General features: G+C 45.8%; 1 pseudogene; it reads right to left on the reverse strand.

Moving 5' to 3' along the window:
- Positions 1–3,999: 3,999 nt before the first annotated feature.
- On the reverse strand, positions 4,000–4,380 carry LOC147718839 (histone H2B 1.2-like; annotated as a pseudogene).
- Between the last annotated feature and the right edge of the window lie 17,089 nt (positions 4,381–21,469).

Raw genomic sequence — 21,469 nt, forward strand, 5'->3', positions numbered from 1 at the left:
TGTATATGTACCTTTGTGTGTGTATTGATGTGTGCTATGTCTGCATCTCACCACTTTTCCTGTACTCCATACAACTTCCCAGCCAGCCCAGGGGGTACCTCTAGGACAATGCATCCCCAGACAGGGAGTTGAAATTTACAGTAAAGATGGCTGGGAGTGCGAACAATTTATACATCAGCCCCATATGTCAGCTACCTTGCTGTGACCCAGCTTCCCTGAGAGTGAGCGGAACTGTTCTGCCAAAATGGCTGACAGTGTTTGTTGGTGTTTTGAGCCAAAGCCTTGCTGTATATGTTAGCAAGTTTGTACATGTTATGACATAGTTACATTTTACTCTGAGATTGCAGGTATTGTGTTTATCTAACTAGCATACACATCACAGGATAGTTAGCTTTGGGTTGATATGGCTTTGCTAACAGTGAATGGTTTCACTGACCCCCTGAGAGTGATGTCTGTGGGTGTGTATTGCCTCACAATTTTGACTAGTTGTTTATGTACTCACCAGGCTCTGGTATTCATGATATTCCATTGGATGCCCTCAGGTGGAAGTATGGCTCACACCTTCTCCACCCAGGAAGTGAAGTGCATAGTTTTTGCAGGAGGGCCACAGCTGGTCTGCTGGCTCAGGGCATGTTCGCTGCCAATCAGCTTCTTGACCCTCCTTCGCACATCATAGTACCTGTACCTGATATCGTCCATTGTGTGCAGGCAAGTTGCTTGTGCGGTCACCTTATTACCAATCCTCTCTCACATATTGGTTTTCTTGAACATGCAGGTCTGTTGGGCCAATGTGCCAAATAACGGTAGCTCTACTCTGAGAATTTCATCTACAATGACTTCCAACTCACTATCTGTGAACTTTGGATTCTTCTTTAGGGCATGATGATGGGTGGTGGTGGAGATGGATGTGGGTGTGAGCGTGAACATGAGGGTTAGTGAGTATAAGTGAAGCTGGGTGTTTGTGAGTGTGCTTTTAGTTTGGTGCTATTGGTGTAAAGGTTGTGTGGTGGGGGAGTTATGAGTGTGTCTCTCAGTGCAGTGTGGTAGTATTCACTGCTGGCTTGTCTGTGGAATCTGCAAAGGATCATTGGTAGGAATTTTGACCCTTTATGTAGGTGGGATTGTGGGTGTGTCTGTTTTTTACTTTTACAATGCTTGTTTGGTCGTTTTCTGTCTTTCTATTTGCTTTGTTGAGCATAACGGAGATGTTCAGTTGACCTGGTCGGACACTTACAGCGGCAATTGCGGGGTAATCCGAGTCTATCACACTCATATTATGCTATTTAGCTTTGTTTGCATATGAGTCTGTTGTGTTGTGCTGATGCTAGGCTATGTGGCATCAATCGCATATGAGACTGTCGCGTCGCGCGGATGCTGGGCTTTGTGGCATCAAGCGCGCATGAGTCTGTTGCGCAGATGCTGGACTATGTGGCATCAATCGCGTACAAGTCTGTCGTGCTACGCGGATGCTGGGCTAAGTAGTGTCGTTCGCGAATGAGTCAGTCGCATTGGGCTCTGTTACGGCCGAATCACTGGTTTCCGTACGTGTCGGTCATACATTCTGTGCTCTGTGTGAGTCAGTTGTGTTTCAGACGCATTACATCATATTACGCCGGTCGTACATCACTTGTACATGTCGGTCGGAATACAGTCCTGGTCCGTGTCAGTCGGAACGGTTTTAAAAAAAGTATAGGGTATCGATATTAGTGTTGTCGATATTTTTGTGTCGATAAAAATGTAGGTCGATATTGTATCTGTTGATATTATGTCAGTGATTCAACGTGGCCAGGAGTAGGAGACCACCGGCTGACAGGGTGTGTTCCTTCTTCTACTGGCGTTGCTGGACTTTTCTTTGTTTTCAGTTCTTCTGAGTTTGCTTCTTCCGTGCTCCCAGATCCCTCTCCTAGGACACTGGCTGAATGCTTGCACTTCTCAGGGCTTCCGCATTCCAGAGACCCAACATAGACTTGTTTCTGGGTTTCAGTGGACGTTCCCTCTGATGCAAACCTGACCCCTCTGCATCCATATTCTTCTGTAGTTGCTGCGTACCCTTCTCCCGATGGGCTGATGTACGGCTGAAGTTCCTTTCTTCTGCAAGCTGCCTGACTTCCTGTTTTGTCGGGGCGAGCCTGTAAAACAAGAAGACTGTTGTTGGCCCCGTCTTCCTGTTCATGACAGTAAGCTAGTTGGTTTAGTGTGGGTTTATATTAGTACAAGTTAGATTGGTGTAGTTTAGGATAAGTCATTAGTATTAGTTTAGGTTATTAAGAGTGTCTTTTTTTAAATAAAATCCGAGTGGCTAGTGGCTTGTACTGTCAATGATTGTTGATGTGTTGACATGTACTGGTGAATTTGTAGTTGATTACAACCAATGCATCACCTCCACAATAGGTTTTAATGTCTACAAATGTAATTACTCAATCTTCAGAGGAACAGGGTACCATCAATCTGCAGTTTGAATGTGAGTGAACCAAAATGATTGATATGTATGGGAGCAAAGTTCAGTTTCAAGATTGTTTTGGAGTGGTTTGATGAGTTAGTATTCCTATGATACTATTTTGAAAGTGCAGATATACAAATGATGCACTGTAGGCCTTGCACTCCCACAGCATTGGTTACATGATGTTGGTATGTTGTTAGGATACTTAGGGGCATCTTTTATAGCACCGGTCCCCACAGAAGCTTCCCTTTCCATGTGGGAGTGCAGGAGATATGTGCTTTGTATTATTTACTAGTCATCCTAAAGCCTCTGTACATGTTTTATCACAGACTTGTACATTGTGGACAATATTACAAAATAGTTTGCATACAGGTGTAGGGCAAGGGATGTTGTGATGGGCTTTACAGCACAACAGTGCTAGGATTTCTTCCAGAAACACACTTTGACAGATTCTATCATACCCCATTCTTCTTCTTACAGCTAGGTTTCTTTTAATTCATATGTAACATGTTTAGGGAACTGTATTTACATGTGTCATGACATGACACCCATCTAAACAACCATTGTCCACCTCATTGACAATGAGTACATGTTCTAAATATTCCTTGTTTGCACAGAAAGGTTGAGCCACCTCATGTGGCTTGACACTGACTTGAGTATTGTTCCAAGTCACGATCAACATCCTGAGCATAATGTTACTGGAAGTTCCTGAAACAGCGTTCTCTTTGAGATATGAGCATTGGTAGATTCACACATGTCCGGGCTTCTCACTGCCTATCAGGGACACAGAGTTAGCGGATTCCCTTTTCCAAAAGTCTTCTATTTGTAGTGGTGGCTAAACTGACCATGCATTGTTGGCACGTTTTAATATAAATGTTCACAGGCAACACACATCTTAGTGACATACGTGCTTTCATTTACATGTGAATTCACTGAGGTAGCAGAATTGCCCAGTGGTTTAGACAACACCCTCATTGTGTCTTTGTCCAGCGGAGGGTCAAACAGAGTCCTTGGGTGGGAGCATGTCAAGATGAATGTTGAAGAAGAGGCCGAGTTCAGTCAGCAGGCTGATTACAGTGTCATTGGGAACAATGGCTATATTGGCAGTCCATAATAAAATCCAAGGTGATTGTAGGAGAGTCATTCAGAGGACAGTGGAAGATGAGGTTCAGAGGCATGATGCTAAGCACAAGACCTGGCAGAAACTATCCTTTTGACACAGATGAATGCTACTTCTGACTTTTTTGTCAGATTGTTGATTCATCCACATGTTCCTCCTCTGATCTGTCAAGTGCCTCCCGTGGGCCTGATGGAGGATTGGCAGAACCACTGTGAAGCAGTGACACATCAGGGAGTAAGAGGTGGATGTTGAAAGTGCATAAGCATTTATCTGTGCCAAATGATGAAGCATCACTTAAGGGATGATAAGCTGCAGGGCATGCAAGACTCCAGCAATGTCTTTGTGGTAGGCAGCCATGGCAGCCAATTGGGAAGCCTGCATCCGCTCATGCTCTCCATGATCTACCATGTTGTGTTTGATGGGGATGCGCCTGGAAGCCTTACTTGGCACTGGTGTACTTGATGACGGCCTTGGTGCCCTCCAACACGCCCTGCTTGGCCAGCTCTCGGGGCAGCAGAAGGCGCGCTGCGGTCTGGATCTCCCGGGAGGTGATGGTGCGCCGCTGGTTGTAGTAAGCCAGGCGGGAAGCCTCTGCAGCAATGCGCTTGAAGATGTCGTTCATGAAGGAGTTCATGATGCCCATGGCCTTGGAGGAGATGCCGGTGTCCGGGTGCACCTGCTTCATCACTTTGTAAATGTAGATGGCATAGCTTTCCTACCTGCTCCTCTTGTGCTTCTTCCCATCCTTCTTGGGAGGCTTGGAGAGAGCTTTCTTGGAGCCCTTCTTGGGAGCCGGAGTGGACTTGGCTGGTTCAGGCATGGTTGACGCTCTTTCACTGCTTGCTGTGAAGCCCAGAGAAATAAGGAAGGCCTGTCTGTCTTGTTTTCGTCTGTCAGATTCCTTCTGACAGTGATGAGTTTTTGGATACCGAGGCAATAGCCTCATTACTCCACATTCATTTTGAATTTTTTTGTCGCTGTTTAGGTTGTCTTATTGATGTGTGACGCTTTGTCACAGTTGAGGTTGTATCACATGGCTCAGTGATGGGCCGCGGGTAGCAGTCAATTGAGTTTGCAGAATTGTCAGCATGTTTCCTCATGGAGTCTCATCTTTGTCTACCTAGTGCCTTCTGATAGTGTTGAGTTTTGGGTGCCTACCACAGTGATTATGCCATCAGACAGCGAAAGGGTTTTGGTTGCTTGCCGAGGCGATTATGCCATCTGGCAGCGAAAGGGTTTTGGTTGCTTGCCGAGGCGATTATGCCGTCTTGCAGCGGTGAGTTTTGCGTACCTGCCGGCGTTTGCCTTCAAGCAGTGATGAGTTTTTGGATGCTGCGTTGTTGTTTCAGTTTCGCAAGGTTAGCGCTTCAATGGGACGCGGGTAGCGGTCAAATGGGTTTGTAGAGATGTCTGCGAGTTTCCTGATCAGTGGGTTTTCCTTTTGATCTAATCCTTTGTAGTATTTCCTGTTGAGTTTGAGGAGATGGTCGTCCAACATCTCAATGGAGAAGTGGAGAAGTGTGGCTCACTGGTTAGAGCAGGCAGACCCTGAAGCAGAGGTCAGACCCGGGACCAGGGTTCAATTCCCGACGCGGCAGGGTCTTGAGCTCAAATGTCCATGGACTCGATAATTCTCGCTTCGGTGCCTGACCTAATCATGGGTTCACACTCTGCAACTCTGGGCATTAAGCTTGCTTAATCTCCACAACGACCCCCCCCCCGCGGCGGGATGCCTGGCTTTCACCTTGGGGATGCCCTGTAGGGGCTATCTCACAGGGAAAAGCCAGGACGGGTTCCCAAGGCAAGCGCGGAGATACCCCTTCGGGGGTCGAATCTGGCGCTACATAAGAATATAATAATAATAATGCCTAGGTCTCTGTGGAGGTAATATTATACATTACAAATACATTTACAAACATAAAACAAAAACATAAATAAAAAGTAAAGAATTATGTTTAATAAAATAAAAAATTAAATATACTTTTATTATTTTTAAAATTTATTATATAAAACGTTCCAACTCCAAAAAGTGCAACAGTAGGGAAAGCGTTGGATAGCGTAGGGGTTAAAATTACAATTCCCACTCCAGAGAGTGCAACAGTAAGGAAAGCGTTGGATAGCGTAGGAGTAAAAATTACTATTCCCACTCCAGAGAGTCCAACAGTAGGGAAAGCGCTGGATAGCGTAGGGGGAAAAATTACTATTCCCACTCCAGAGAGTGCAACAGTAGGGAAAACATTGGGTAGTGTAGGAGTAAAAATTACTATTCCCACTCCAGAGAGTGCAACAGTAGGGAAAGCGTTTGATAGCGTAGGAGTAAAAATTACTATTCCTACTCCAGAGAATGCAACAGTAGGGAGAGCGTTGGATAGGGTAGGGGTAAAAATTACTATTCCCACTCCAGAGAGTGCAACAGTAGGCAAAGCGTTGGATAGCGTAGGGGGAAAAATTACTATTCCAACTCCAGAGAGTGCAACAGTAGGGAAAACGTTGGATAGCCTAGAGATAAAAATCACTATTCCCACTCCAGAGAGTGCAACAGTAGGGAAAGCGTAATGGTAAAAATTACTATTCCAACTCCAGAGACTGCAACAGTAAGGAAAACATTGGATAGCGTAGGGGTAAAAATTACTATTCCAACTCCAAACAGCGCAACAGTAGGGAAAGCGTTGGATAGCGTAGGGGTAAAAATTACTATTCCAACTCCAGAGAGTGCAACAGTAGGGAAAGCGTTGGATAGAGTAGGGGTAAATATTACTATTCCCACTCCAGAGAAAGCAACAGTAAGGAAAGAGTTGGATAGCGTAGGGGTAAAAATTACTATTCCCACTCCAGAGAGTGCAACAGTAAGGAAAGCGTTGGATAGCGTAGGGGTAAAAATTACTATTCCCACTCCAGAGAGTGCAACAGTAGGGAAAGTGTTGGATAGCGTAGGGGTAAAAATTACTATTCCCACTCCAGAGAGTGCAACAATAGGGAAAACGTTGGATAGCGTAGGGGTAAAAATTACTATTCCCACTCCAGAGAGTGCAACAGTAGGGAAAGCGTTGGATAGCGTCGGGGTAAAAATGACTATTCCCACTCCAGAGAATGCAACAGTGGGGAAAGCGTTGGATAGCGTAGGGGTAAAACTTACTATTCCCACTCCAGAGAGTGCAACAGTAGGGAAAGCGTTGGATAGCGTTTGAGTAAAAATTACTATTCCCACTCCAGAGAATGCAACAGTAGGGAAAGCATTGGATAGCGTAGGGGTAAAAATTACTATTCCCACTCCAGAGAGTGCAACAGTAGGGAAAGCATTGGATAGTGTAGAAGTTAAATATAACATACTTATAAATAATTGTTCTAAATAAAATAATAACATTTTTTACTTTTAAATAACTACATCATTTGCTAATCCCCATTGATAATTACTAAAAACATAATTACAATTAAATAATTAATTAACAACAAATTAACAATAAATACCAATAAATATTAATTAATAAATATAAATAACCAAATAATATTGAACACTAAAATATTTTTCGAAACATAAATTATATTAATAATTAAAAATTGATTAACAATTAAAAAATGGTAAACAGTAAATTCATTTTTGAATAAAAAGTATTTTTTATCAAAAACTGATTTACCAATTAATAAAATAAATTTCCAATTAATAAAAAGTAATTAACAATTACAATTATTATTTACCAATTTCAAAAAATTAATTATCAATTAAAAAAATTCATTGCCAATTAAAAATTGTAATTACCAATTACAAACCTTAATTACCAATTAAAAAAATTAATTGCCAATTAAAAAATTTAATTACAAATTACAAACCTTAATTACCAATTAATATTAATTACCAATTAAAATAATTAATTTCCAATTAATAGTTAATTAGAAATAAAATAATTATCAATACCAATCAAAAATAAATAATTACTTAATTACAATTAAATTACTTCCCACCCAATTCCCCTATAAAGCCACAACCCGCTACAGAACTTAAACGCAAAAATTTATGAAAATTAATTTACAATTACTAAAAATGTATAATTAATTTAATATAATTAAATTACTTCCCACCCTGATCCCCTATAAACCCAAAACCCGCTCCAGTACTAAAACATAAAATTTAATTACAAATAACATTTTTAATATATAATAAATAGTACACATATAATTTAAAACAAATAAAATACTTAACAAGAACATTTAACACATACATATAAAATACATAATAAAATACATAACAACAAACAAATATCGATATTAGTAACATCGAAATTAGTGACATCCATATAATTGATATCGATATTACTAACTTCGATATTACTTACATCGATATACAAAAAATCGATATTACTTACCTTAGGGTCGATCTTCTGTCCAACGATATTCTTGACCTCGATATTCTTCACCTTCGATATTTACAACTCGATATTACTGTAGGTCGATATTAGGGAATCGATATTTTGACTGTGCACCGTCTCATACCCCCCACACTGCCTCTTAACCTATCAGCCTAGCTCCAATGCAGGCACTATTGCAACATAGTGCAAAGGTGTCTGGGTTCAGGGGAAGATTGGTTATGTGCAGGGAGGAAAACCTTCCTGCACATTAATGATGAATGCCACTTTGCTGTTTCTATGTGTGCTGCACAACGCAGCACACATGGGAACAGCAAAAACAATGAAACCTGAAGCATTTCTAATTGTTTGCCTTTTTAAGATTAGGTTTTGGTTGGTCTTACATTTTAAACAGCCTCCTATTAACACCACCCTTGTGAATAGGGGCCAGCATGTTTTTCAATGGGTGTTGCGAAGGGACACCCACCACAACACCCACTGCCCTCCCCTTTCACGCTAGGTGAAGTGTGTAAGGGAACCTTGATTACAAGGCAGCGCTTTACGCTTCCTTGTAAAGGGATCGAAGTCCTTATTGCCATTCCAACATCACTGAAAGTGACATTGGCATGGCGATGGGGGCTTTCCTCTCGGATGGACACATGGATGATAAATACTGTTCTGCTCAGGGTAATTGGATGCCCTTGTTTGTGGAAGGATGTTTACAGACCTTACTGATGGTACACATGTTCACTGCCACTGTTGACTTTACCTAAGGGCCACTTTTCATGCATGTCAATGTGTCTTGGATAATGATGACAATATAATACTGCTAGCTATATAACACATGTCGATGCTTTGATGTGGATGACTACATTTTAATGCATAGCGTCAAGGTGACATGTAGCAAAACAGCATGCATTAGTGCGACATTGGGAATGGAGCTTGTTAGAAATGGGATTTCTGGTTGGCTAAGGCTTGCCCCAAAGCCAGGCAGAAACCACCACTCTAGTAAGGGCAAGGGAGTTACACACTGATGATAACCCCTGCTCACCCCCTTGGTAGCTTGGCACGAGCAGTCAGGCTTATCCCAGAGGCAACGTGTAAAGCGTTTGCGCAACACACACACACACAGCAGCAACACACTAGGCAAACCACAATTCAGGGGTTCAGGGACTTCCCTTCCCATTACTCAAAATGTAGATGTCCCATTTAACCTAGCACTGACTCACCTGCCCCTCCTGGAGCCACACACACATCACCAGCTCCTGTCACTCAAGAGCCAGACATGCAATTCACAACAGGCAGGCAGACACATATTACACAGAAATACCAACTTCTAAAAGTGGCATTTCTAAAATAGTTATAATAAATCTGCGCACACCATTGCGTAGCATTTATTATCACTATTCCAAACATACCAAACTTGACCACGCTACACCTCTCATATCAGGGATTGCCACTGAAAGACTTATCAGGGAATCCCCAATGCATTCCTATTGGAGGGCAGCCCCAAAGTAGTGAGAAACCACAATGGCTGTTTGTCGCTACCAGGTACATGTCCTATCTTTTACCTACAATGCACCCTGACCATAGGGCTAGCTAGGGCCTACCTTAGGGGTGACTGACATGCAGTAAAAGGGGGGGGGGTTCACACACATGGCACACACTTTAGGTGCCACGTCACAGCGGCAGTGACACTGCGCACACAGACCATGCAATGGCAGAGGCCTGAGGTAGGTTTGCAAGGCTACTTTGGTGGGTGGCGCAATCAGTTCTGCAAGCCCACCAATAGCATTTAATTTACCAGCCCTGGTATCTGAGATACCACTTTACAAGGGACTGCCAGGTATACTAAATAGGCCAAACAGGCGTAGAACAATCGAACCATATTTAACACAGAGAACACATGCACTTTACACTCGACAGCAGTGCTAAAGAGCCCAGAGGCCTAAAACCACCAACACCATGTCAGAAAAAAGGCTAGGAGAAAGGCAAAAAGTTTAGCTATGACCCTCCAAAAAGGGCCAAGTCCAACACAACCCCAGTCCAGCCAAAACGCAGGGTAGACCAATCATCACCTAGAATGGCTTCCCTGCCTTGGGCGATAGAACAAGGACGCGGGCCTGCAACTGCAGGGACACCCTCCAGTTCTATGCCACTCTGAACCCACGTGGTTCCCTCTGTCAAAAGCTCTCAGGTCCAACTAGGCTATCCCACTGGTACTCCCTAGCTGTCCACAGCCAGGACCAGGCCCTAGGTCACCCAGATTTCACTGGTCCTTGCCAATTCACACAGTGGGGGGCAGTAACCCCTAGCACATAGTAACCTTCCTCTCATCAGTGCAGTTTCAAGCTGCCACTGATCCTCCAACCTAGGGTCCGCACTCTCAGGATGACCAGAATTCATGGGCGAGGCTCTCTTCCCCCCATCTGTTCTTCTAGGGTTCCACACTCTCCTCCTATGAGAGGCAACCTCAGAACACCACTCACTCACCAGCTGAATCTTCCTAACAGGAGGCCAGCTCACTCAGACCATCGGAGACGCTTGTCTTCAGAAAAACAAAAATCACACAGCACAGTTCCTCTTCAAGCAGGGGGGACATATCACACAGCAAAGTCCCTTAGTTGTCTTCCTCAACAGAAAGAGCAAACTGTAGGTCAGCTCCCAGACACACAGAAATGGCAGATCATTTCCTGAGTCTATTCAGCTGTGTTCTTTGGCAGGGATTCCCCCTCGATCACATAATTTCCAAGTCTCCCAACCTAGGGTCTAAAGGCTCAGGTTTCTCCAGGGTCAGAGGCAAGGACTCCCTCCCTCTGCACCCCCTTCCAGAGTTCTGTACTCTCCCACCTTGGAGCGGTACCCCTGGAAGCCAAAACTGGTCAGGACACTGATTACAGATGCCCTTCCCTCCAGGTCAGGCTGAACCTGAACCTGGCCTCCCAACCTTGGGGCTGAACCCTGCAGCTGAGCACGTGCCAGGCACACCAGGACTTCTGGGGATGCACATAGTATCCCCCCGAGGGTAACACATGACTAATGTGTTGTGTGACAGTCTGCCTGACACAGATCTCCCGACCCCTGTCCATCTGACAGTGCGCAAAGATCCCCCAGGACAGAAGTGGTGTCGCCATGGTCACTTCTAGGAGACTCAGCCCTTCTGGCTGGTCCCTGACGCACTGGTTCTCCCACTGGAGAGCACATCCCCTCTCACCCCTCACTCTGGACTTCTGCACCTTCCCAACTGGAGCGGCACTGCCAGACACCAGAACCACTGGAGCTTGGTTTACAGACACTCCACGTTCTCCAGACACTAGAAGATCCTTCTCAAATGGCCTACAAGTATAACCTAGGCCCCGACCTGACACTCCCTTAGGGAACCCTCCAGGCCCTGACACTGGGTTTCTGGCATCTTCGGACACACAGTCCCACACTCACTCCTTCTCCACTGAGACATGATGTGAGGCCCTTCACCCCTCCCACTACACTGGGACCTAGCTGGGCTACACTGAACCTCTTCCACCACACAGGACCGAAAGTTACCCAATCCACTACTTTTGGAATCACTCCCCAATGCCTCTTCAGACCCTCTAGCACACAGCCAGAGGTCTGCCTCCTGTGCAAGCTCCCTGGGATCAGAGAAATCACACTCCAACTGGTGTTGGCGCGACCCCGGAAAACAATTACTGAACAGGTGCTCTCTGACAAACAGATTAAACAGCCCTTCAAAATCATTTGCTGTGCTAACCATCACCCAATTATCCAGTGGATCAAAACATTCATCCACAAACCCCCGCAAAACTGTGAGACAGTTTCTTACTGCCCCTGAATCTCAACCTGTACCCCTCTTACTGGGAACCAGGTACCATACTCTGGGAACGGCGAATGGGACTTCCGCCACTGGACTCCATATTGCTGCCACCACTGGATCCCACCCTTACTGGCGAATCCAGACAACTCCAACTACACTCAGGGGATAACCTACCCTCCAGAGCTAGATGTTAATCCTCCATACTCACTTTCTTCCCTCCTACCCACCCACAACTCTGAGGACAGGGAAAGGGAAAGGCACTGGACCCAGCAAGGGACTTTCTATCTATGAGATCCTCTCCACCTACTGGCGTCCCTGCCCTGTCATTTTCTCTCTTTAGCCACCAACATAAAAGCGCAAAACCACCATTTAAAAGTGACACTCTTGAGGAGAAAACAAAATCAGGCAAAATAATCCCCAAACCTGTGAATATCTAAATGCAGAGTTTGTAGTGTAACCAGTTGTCACTTTGGTACTGCGCAAACGCAAGTCCTATCCTCACCGCTGACAACCAATGTTAGAAATGGGATTTCTTGTTGGCTAAGGCTGTGCTAAAGCCAGGCAGAAACCACCATTCTAGTCAGGGCAAGGGAGTTACACACTGATGATAACCCCTGCTCACCCCCTTGGTAGCTTGGCACGAGCAGTCAGGCTTGTCCCAGAGGCAATGTAAAGCATTTGCACCACACACACACACAGCAGCAACACACTAGGCACTCCACAAAAGAAACTCTACACAAGGTTGTATGAAAAATAGCCTTTGTATTCTCATAAACACATTAGAAACATAATCACACATTTACACTGTACCAACTGGCACAGGCAATATTTAAAGGGGATTATATACAGGACCAGGCCAATTGGGCCACAGTCAGAACCATCAGAACAGGTAAGTAAATGCAAAACACAACCAGTAACAACTGGTACAATAATGACCTAAACATTATCACATTAGCATTGACACTCTCCTAAAGTATCATAGCATAACATTAGGCATAACCACATTAGCTTTAGACACCCTCCTAAGCATAAACACATTACGCATTAGGCCTCACAAGCATAAACACATTATGCAATACCCTCATGAGCAAAAACATCATTATAGGCATACATCAGGGTGCATAACTCACATCACATAAATCACATTATGCAATCCCCAATCGCCTGAGGCATAACATCCGGGGTCACCACCCTGTGCATAAATCATTATGTAAGGGGCATCACATGAGGGCTTTGAGCCCTATCCACATTAGACCTGGCTCCTGGGAACAACTGGCCTTCCTCTGGGCTCAAATGCCCTATGTCACGCAAAGCAAAACCAAAGGGGATGATGGATGGAGGGTTGAACATTGCAAGCACCCCCAGTCAACTGATCTGGGTTTAATCCATCATCATTCTTTAGCTCACTCCGTTACCCCAGTTCAGATATGGCAATATGCAAATCAGTCTGACTCTGTGACTCATGGGAACAGTCCAGCCCGAACTGCCAAGCCATGTCTTCCCTATACCGGAAACAAGCATCCTGGGACCGGTTTCTGGCTAATCAGCCGTCATCAGCCAGACTAGCTTGAATCCAGTAGCAAAGTGAGCAAGGGACCCAGATCTTGAATTTGATCTGCACACTGTGTGGGTGTGCACTGAGATGTATTTAGTTGGACAGGAGCAACTTTGGTTCCCACTCCCTACCCCACCAGTCCCTGGTTCTTACTTACACTCTTGCTGATGTAGCTGGTCATGTTCAGCACTATCTTGACCCTGGACTCCAACCACCGACCCCTCACAGATGACTGTAGACACCTGCTCCTCCAAGGCATCCAGCTCCTACAGTGGTGCTGGACTCCCACCTCAGGTCTGCAGTGCTGCCTGACGATTGTTGGACAGTTTCTGCTTGGTCTTGCGCTTGGCATCCTGCCAGTGCTTTTTGCAGTCGGTCACTTTCCTCTTGACCTCTGCTACTGCATTTACCTTGACTACGATGATGTGCCATGTCGAATGTGTGGTCCCCAATGACACTGTGGAGCTGACAAAGAGCTGGTGTTGTTTCTCTGTTACCTCCACAATCAGGATCTAATTTTCCTGCTGGCTGAAATTAGTTTTCCTCTTCTGCTTCCCCTGGGTCTCTGGCTGGTGCTCCTGGCCGTTAAGAGGGTTAGGGGAGTTGTTGTGTCCTGCAGAACTGGGTCCAGCATGCTCCAATTTCTTCCAGGAATACATTTATTTATTTGTGCTTTGCAAGATTTTTGTAATGTATTTTTCCAGCTTGTATTGTATTGTATTGCGATTTGTAAAGCGCGATTGCTGCCCAATGGGCGTCCAAGCGCTAAGGCATAAAAAACAGAACTGATGAGTGATGGAAACGAGCTTAGGTGGATCTAGCAAACAAGTAAGTTTTCAGCTGCTTTCGGAATGAGAGTAAGTTGGGATTGGACCTGATTTGTAGCGGGAGTGTGTTCCACATCTTCGCGGCATTTAAGGAGAACATCCTTCCTCCGGTCCTGGCTCTCCGCACTCTTGGGACTACGGCTAGAAAAGCTTCCGTAGATCGGAGGTTTCTGTTAGGATGGTATTGAGTAACCAGTTTGTTGAGGATCCTTGGACCAGACCCCCAGAAAGCTCGATGGGCGATACATAGTGCCTTAAATGCCACTCTCTGCTTTACTGGGAGCCAGTGTAGGGAGACCAGGGCGGGTTTTGCAGACTGCGTCCTCGGAATCTGCAGCAACGTGCGGGCTGCGCAGTTTTGGACGACCTGCAGTTTTCGCATGGACAGCTCTGGGGTCCCCACATACAAAGCGTTATTTGAGTCCAGCCGGGACTGGATCAGGCCCTGAACTGCCACTTGTTTTGCTTCCATTGGGAGGAGGGGGAGGACCTTCCTTAGTGTTCTAAGTAAGCCAAGACAGATAGCGGAAAGTTTAGTGGCCTGGGTGGAGAAGGAGAGGTTTTTATCCAGCCATACTCCCAGGCTTTTTACACTCTCTTTGGGGATGGGAGGTGTGCCCAAACATCCAGGCCACATGGAGGGGAGTAAAGTGGGTGAAGCAGTGCCTAGGAGCATGAGCTCCGTTTTGTCTCCATTCAGCTTTAATGAAGAGCCTGTCATCCACTTTTTTATATCCTCTAGGCAGTTCATCAGGTTTCCTGAGGTGTGGCCGGTGCTTTCCTGCGTCAGTGAAACCACTAGCTGGGTATCGTCGGCATATGATACAATTTTTATGCCTGATGGTTCGACGAGCCCAGCCACTGGTTTCATATAGACATTGAAGAGCACAGGGCTCAGAGAGGAGCCCTGTGGTACTCCACAGTCTAGGGGTTTTCTGACTGATGTTATGTCCCCATCAAAGATCTGGAAGGATCTGTTATGCAGGAATGATTCCAGCCATTTTAGAGCGTCGCCTCCGACACCGATGTTATGCAGACGGTTCAGCAGAGTGGCATGGCTGACCGTGTCGAAGGCTGCACTTAGATCAAGGAGGATCACTGCCACTGATCCCCCTTGATCCAGTATCCTTCGGGACTCTTCGACGACTGCCAGCAAAGCAGTTTCAGTACCATGTTTTGGCCTGAAACCTGTCTGGGATGGGTCCAGGAGTGCATGGCTTTCCAGAAATTGTGTCAGCTGGGTATTTATGTGTTTCTCTAGCACTTTACTTACCCAGGGGAGTAATGAAATCGGACGGTAGCTAGAGTGATCTTCTGGATTGAGGGTGGGTTTCTTTAGCAGAGCCCGTACCATGGCTCTCTTCCACCCGGTTGGTACTGTGCAGGAGGAAATGGATGAGTTAAGGAGCTCTAGCACCACTGGAAAGATGGCTTGGCCTGCATGGAGCAGTATTTCTGGTGGGGCAGGGTCGAGGGGAGACCCAGATTTGACTTGGACTGCCAGTTGTTGCAGTGTCTCCAGGTTTAGTGGGGAAAAATGATCCAGCGTAGGTTGTCTTTGCAGGGGGGAATTATTCAGGGGGCTTTGGTTAGTTGAATTGTTAGCTGTTGCCGGGAAAGCAGAATAAATCTGCGTGACTTTATTGTGGAAAAAGTCTGCAAGTTCATTGCATTGCTCTAGTGATTTCGGGACTGGGGGGGCAGTATTGACAGTAATGCATTTTTTGACCAGATGGAAGATCTCCTTGGGTTTTGATTTTGCTGCCATTATTTGGTCTGCAAAGTAGGCAGACTGAGCTGTTCTCACCCCATTTCTGTAGGCCTCAATAGCCTCTTTGTAGTATTTTTTGTTTTCTGGGAGGAAATCTATTCTCCAGGCTCTCTCTTTTTTCCTGCAGAGGCGTTTCAGGTCTCTCAGGGAATCTGAGAACCAAGGAGCAGACTTGTGTACTCTCTTGGGAGCGGATTTCCTTAGAGGAAGGATCGTGTCCAGTGATTTTCTGATCCAACCCTCATAGTTGTTATTTGCTTGGTTGGGGTTAGTACAGGGAGGTGGACGGGAGTCTTCAAGGATAGTTGTCCATGGCTCTATGGAAAGTTTTTTCCAATTCCTCCTAGTTATAGGACGGGGAGGCAATGAGGGAAGTTTGATGGTAGACCAGGTAAATGGGATGAGGAAATGGTCTGTCCATGGGAGGTGAGTGGGTTGCCCGACCGTTAGTCCGGTGCAGTTACTAAAGATTGGGTCGAGCAGGTTTCCCTTTTCATGGGTGGGGGACCTAACCAACTGAGTCAATTGCAGAGCTGCCAGGTCCTCTGTTAATTCCCTAGCAACAAGGTCGGTGGGGGAGTCAAAATGGAAGTTAAAATCTCCTAGAACTGTATAGTTAGCCCGGGTTAGAAGCCGATTCGCGATGATATCTGGTAGAGACCTAATGAACAGTTTTCCTGAATCTGGGGGGCGGTATATCAGGGTACCAGAAAGGGAGCTGTTCGCAGAGAAGTCATTTCTGAATGCAATGCTTTCGCATTCGGGAATAGCTTCGGTCGAAATGCGGCAGCAGTATTTCTCTTTTAGAATGATAGCCAGGCCTCCCCCTCTTCCCTTGGTCCGGTCCATTCTATGGATCTGGAACCCAGGGGGAAGGGCGGTGACTATGTCTGGCTCTGAATGGGGCGTGAGCCATGTCTCCGTCAAGAAGATGGCATCCGGGTTGTGGTTCTCTAGGAGTAGGCATATCTGCATGCTATGCCGAGGAAGAGATCGGCAGTTTAACAGGTACACTTGATTAACCTTGATACTACCTGGGGAAATAAATGGACATGTATTCCTCCTCCCTCCCTTGATTACCCTTAGTTTAACAGGTACATCTGGTAGTCCTGTGGCGTGGCTGGTGCCTCGCTGGTGTCAAAGGAGTGTTTGCAGCCAGGGCATTGAATAGGGAGGTCGGCTGGAGGGAAGGAGTGCGGGCATTGAGCCATAATAGGAGGTCTTATCTTTTTTTATGGCGGCTGAGCTGTATGTCCTGACCTGGATGGTGTGGGGGGCAGGGGTTGTGGCCCCTGGCCCCGTCAGGTCGCGGACGGGCGCAGACGGGCTTGCCTTTGGCGCGCCTTCGGCGCACCGCCGGCGCGCCCGCTGCGCCCGTCCGCTGCGCCTCCGGAAACAGCACATTCTTAAATGAGGGGGAAGGGGGTGTGTGGCCTAACTCGGTGGGCGTGTCCCTGTGGTTTCACGGCGGCTGTCCTCAACCCTCCTCAGCGCCTAGCTCAGCTGCGCGAGGGGTCGATTGTCAGGGGGCAGTGGTTAGGCTTTAGGGTAATACAGTTATAACACACTCAAACAGTTTTAAAATCAATCTTTAAAATGAAGAGCCAACAGTATTCACACACACAATAATTAAAAAGTAGTCTTAAAAATTGCGTTTCCCTGCTCTCGGCTTCCGCCTCAAGAGCTCTATCTTTTATCAAGCGCTGACAGGAGAGCGCGCGCTTTTATAGCGAGAGTAGCGGGGGGCGTGGCCTAACTCGGTGGGCGTGTCCCTGTGGTTTCACGGCAGCTGTCCTCAACCCTCCTCAGCGCCTAGCTCAGCTGCGCGAGGGGTCGATTGTCAGGGGGCAGTGGTTAGGCTTTAGGGGAATACAGTTATAACACACTCAAACAGTTTTAAAATCAATCTTTAAAATGAAGAGCCAACAGTATTCACACACACAATAATTAAAAAGTAGTCTTAAAAATTGCGTTTCCCTGCTCTCGGCTTCCGCCTCAAGAGCTCTATCTTTTATCAAGCGCTGACAGGAGAGCGCGCGCTTTTATAGCGAGAGTAGCGGGGGGCCTGGCCTAACTCGGTGGGCGTGTCCCTGTGGTTTCACGGCGGCTGTCCTCAACCCTCCTCAGGGTTGAGGACAGCTTACCGTGAAAAAGTGCCATCATGCCTGATTAGCTAGCTTTTCTGGCCGCTGACTGGCCGACCATCACTTTTTTCACATTTGCGGCAAGATTTTTATCGCTGTGAGATTGGTCTTAACGTCAACATTTCCCGCCGGAATACAATACTATCACCATATAGGTCTATATTGTAAATATGTCTGTACCATGGTGATTGTTTGTAGCGGTACGCGGTGGTAAGAAAAGTGCTGCTAACTAACGTTAGCGTCAATACTTGTACACATACCCCTGAGTTTCTGCAAAGATTCTCACGTTTCCCCTGCTGTTTCTGTATGAGGGTTTTGTCTTTTTTGAGCAATCAGAGACCTTCAGCGCTATTGGAAAACCGGTAATATTGATGTGACTGACAGCTTCTCGCACCAGCACCATGCGGATTACTTGGATTACACGGCCTCCTTGGGGAGCAATTTTGTCTGTCAGGTCTCAGAAGTGGCTAAGAGTTGCCAAAAGACAACTGGGCTCAAACAACACATCATGCACACTGTCACCATTGTGCTGCAGTGCACTCATTCCTATGTTTGACTAGTACAGACAAGGGCAATGCACCCAATCGCACATAAATCCGCTGTCCTCAGAGCATATTTGAGATTTCACTGTAGAAGGACTGGCATCTGTAATGAAGTAGAAATCTCCTGCACCCATCTGCAAGAGGATGCTTGGGGGGTGTCTTTTGCACATCTGTACCCACCTACCCAGGGATACCTTTGTGGGTCAACTGACAGTGCGCCACCTGTATGTGGTGCACATTCAGTGTTCCACCCGACAGCTTGGTAATAAGGAGTGGAAGCAAAGGCAAAGTGTTATCTCTTTCACATGGAAGCGAGCCCCACCCCAAAGCAAATGAGGAAATGCCCCATTGTGATCACACCGGTGCAACATGTGCACAGTTGCATGTTATATAATAAAAGGGGCTGCCAATCATCAGTCTATGGCCCATTTATAAAACCACAGTTCCCAGGTCATGTAAGTTCATCCAGTCAAAAGATCTGGGTTTAATCCATCACCGTTCTTTAGCCCACTCTGCCACCCCAGTTCCTACATGGCTATATGCAAATCAGTCTCTGCTGTTTATTGAATCAGCTGGTCATTTAGGACTCTGACCTGTGGACATGAGCTGTAGAAACTAACCTGCGGTACAAAAGGGGGTGGTGATGGACGGAGCATCTGAATCAATCAAACACTCACACCCAGTCAAAAGATCTGGGTTTAATCCATCACCGTTCTTTAGCCCACTCTGCCACCCCAGTTCTGACATGGCTATATGCAAATCAGTCTGACCCTGTGCCTCATGGGAACAGTCCAGCCCGAACTGCCAAGCCATGTCTTCCCTGGACCGGAAACAAGCTTCCGAGGACCGGTTTCTGGCATTCCAGCCGTCTTCAGTCCGGCTTGCTTGAATCCAGTGGCAAAGTGAGCAAGGGACTCACATCTGAGCATACCCTGCCACACTTATGGCGGTACAAAAGGGTGATGGACGGAGCATCTGAATCAATCAAACACTCACACCCAGTCAAAAGATCTGGGTTTAATCCATCACCGTTCTTTAGCCCCCTCTGCCACCCCAGTTCCGACATGGCTATATGCAAATCAATCTGACCCTGTGCCTCATGGGAACAGTCCAGCCCGAACCAAGCCATGTCTTCCCTGGACCGGAAACAAGCTACCAAGGACCTGTTTCTGGCATTCCAGCTGTCGGGCAGGACTGTTCCCATGAGGAGCAGGGTCAAGGCTCAATTGCATAAAGCTGGGTCCACACTGGGATAGCGTGTTGAGCAGAAAAACAATGGATTAAACCCAGATCTGTGACTGGTGGTGAATGATTAATTTGTTCAGCATTCTGTACATGACTTGTTCTTTTTGCTCAGGTCATGCAAGAAGCTTCCAAAAACACATTGTGTTCCCAGGCCACTGTCTTTAATATTTCCCTATATATGGAGGTACAGTGAGTGGAAGCAGAATCAGGTGGCAGTACATCAGTTTGTGAGAATGCAGTCAACTAAGCACATAAGTCTGTGCTGTTTAAGCAATGACTACCCAGAAGAGAGAGTATGATTTAGCTCACAAGACTGCAATGTTACTTGTAGTTTATGTTACTTACTTGCCAACGAATCCCTGTCCTGGTATTTATTTCAAGGCCCTAAAATTGCACTTGGTTGGTGAATACTGTTTTACTTGCTTTTTAGCTGTACTTATGGGATAAAGTACCCAGTGCCTTTCCTTTTAGATTTTTAGAGAAATGAGGCCGAAGGGTGCATTCCTTTATAAGGTCATTGATTTCTGAGGTGACTTACAATATTTTTTTATTGTATGGCATATGGTATATTTTTTCTTTCAATTCATTTGCACACCATTACTCTTCAATAAAGTAGCATAAATCCTTGGTGTCCAGATCTTTAATGGTCTTTACCGGCTAGAAGAATAAAAGCAGAATTGGGATTGCTAAATTATACACACCAAAAGCAGTTTGTGGTTTTGTAACAAGATAACAATCTATTAGAAAAAGATGAATGTAACTCATCTTAAAACATGCTATGTTCTCTTTGACCTGCCTTTCATCCTGGCTTCTCACTGTGACTACAGCATTTTAACATCTGAATTAAACTGTAATATCCCATTACATTTGAATGGCTATGTCATTTCTATAGTACATGCATTTAGAGACGTCACAAGTCGTTTGTAATAAGAAAATTAGAAACAGTGTTTAATACAGGGATTGTAGTCTCCCGTGTAATACACTCTAATTACTGCCATTTGATGAGTTGGTATGCAGGCAGTTCTAGTTATGGTATTGATTGTGGTGCCAACGTCTCGCAGTACAAATATGTCAGGCCAGTGTCTTCTCAGTCTCATTCTGTGTAGTCTTTGTTCCATTGTTTGGGTGATTTTGGTGGGTGATAGATGTGTCTTTCTTTTTCAGTATAGTGAGGCAGACTTGTTTTCTCTGGCAGTTTTATCTCTCTACCTGCGTTTGTGTGTTCCACAACTGTGAGAGACAATGCTAAAGAGACAGTCTCTTTCGGAGCCCAATTTCAAATACAAACATTCAATTGAAATTGACCTCACTGGTGAAAGTGTTGCCGGACTGACCCTCTCATTTCCTATAGACCCCAATTGTTGTGGAAGGATCAGTTACAACTCAGATCAGAGGGAGCATCCCCATCAACTACTCACTGGACTCTCCCAGGGCCACTCACCAGGCAGCCTGCAACATTAATACAAACAAACGCAAAAATGAGAGGGAAATCAGGGATGAACAAAACTCTGGGACCTGGACCTCTCTTTTAAATCCAATTTAACTAGCCGTCAATGTCCTACAATATCTATCAGAAAAAGTGGAGCTGCAACTCACACTTCTCAATACTCTGGCAGTTTTTACATCCAGCGTTGACGAAAAACTGGGCAACTTAAATAGCTCGATAATGAGAGC

Source organism: Lissotriton vulgaris, chromosome 4_1 (assembly GCF_964263255.1).
Source record: "Lissotriton vulgaris chromosome 4_1, aLisVul1.2, whole genome shotgun sequence".
In the NCBI taxonomy this organism is placed as follows: Eukaryota; Metazoa; Chordata; class Amphibia; order Caudata; family Salamandridae; genus Lissotriton; species Lissotriton vulgaris.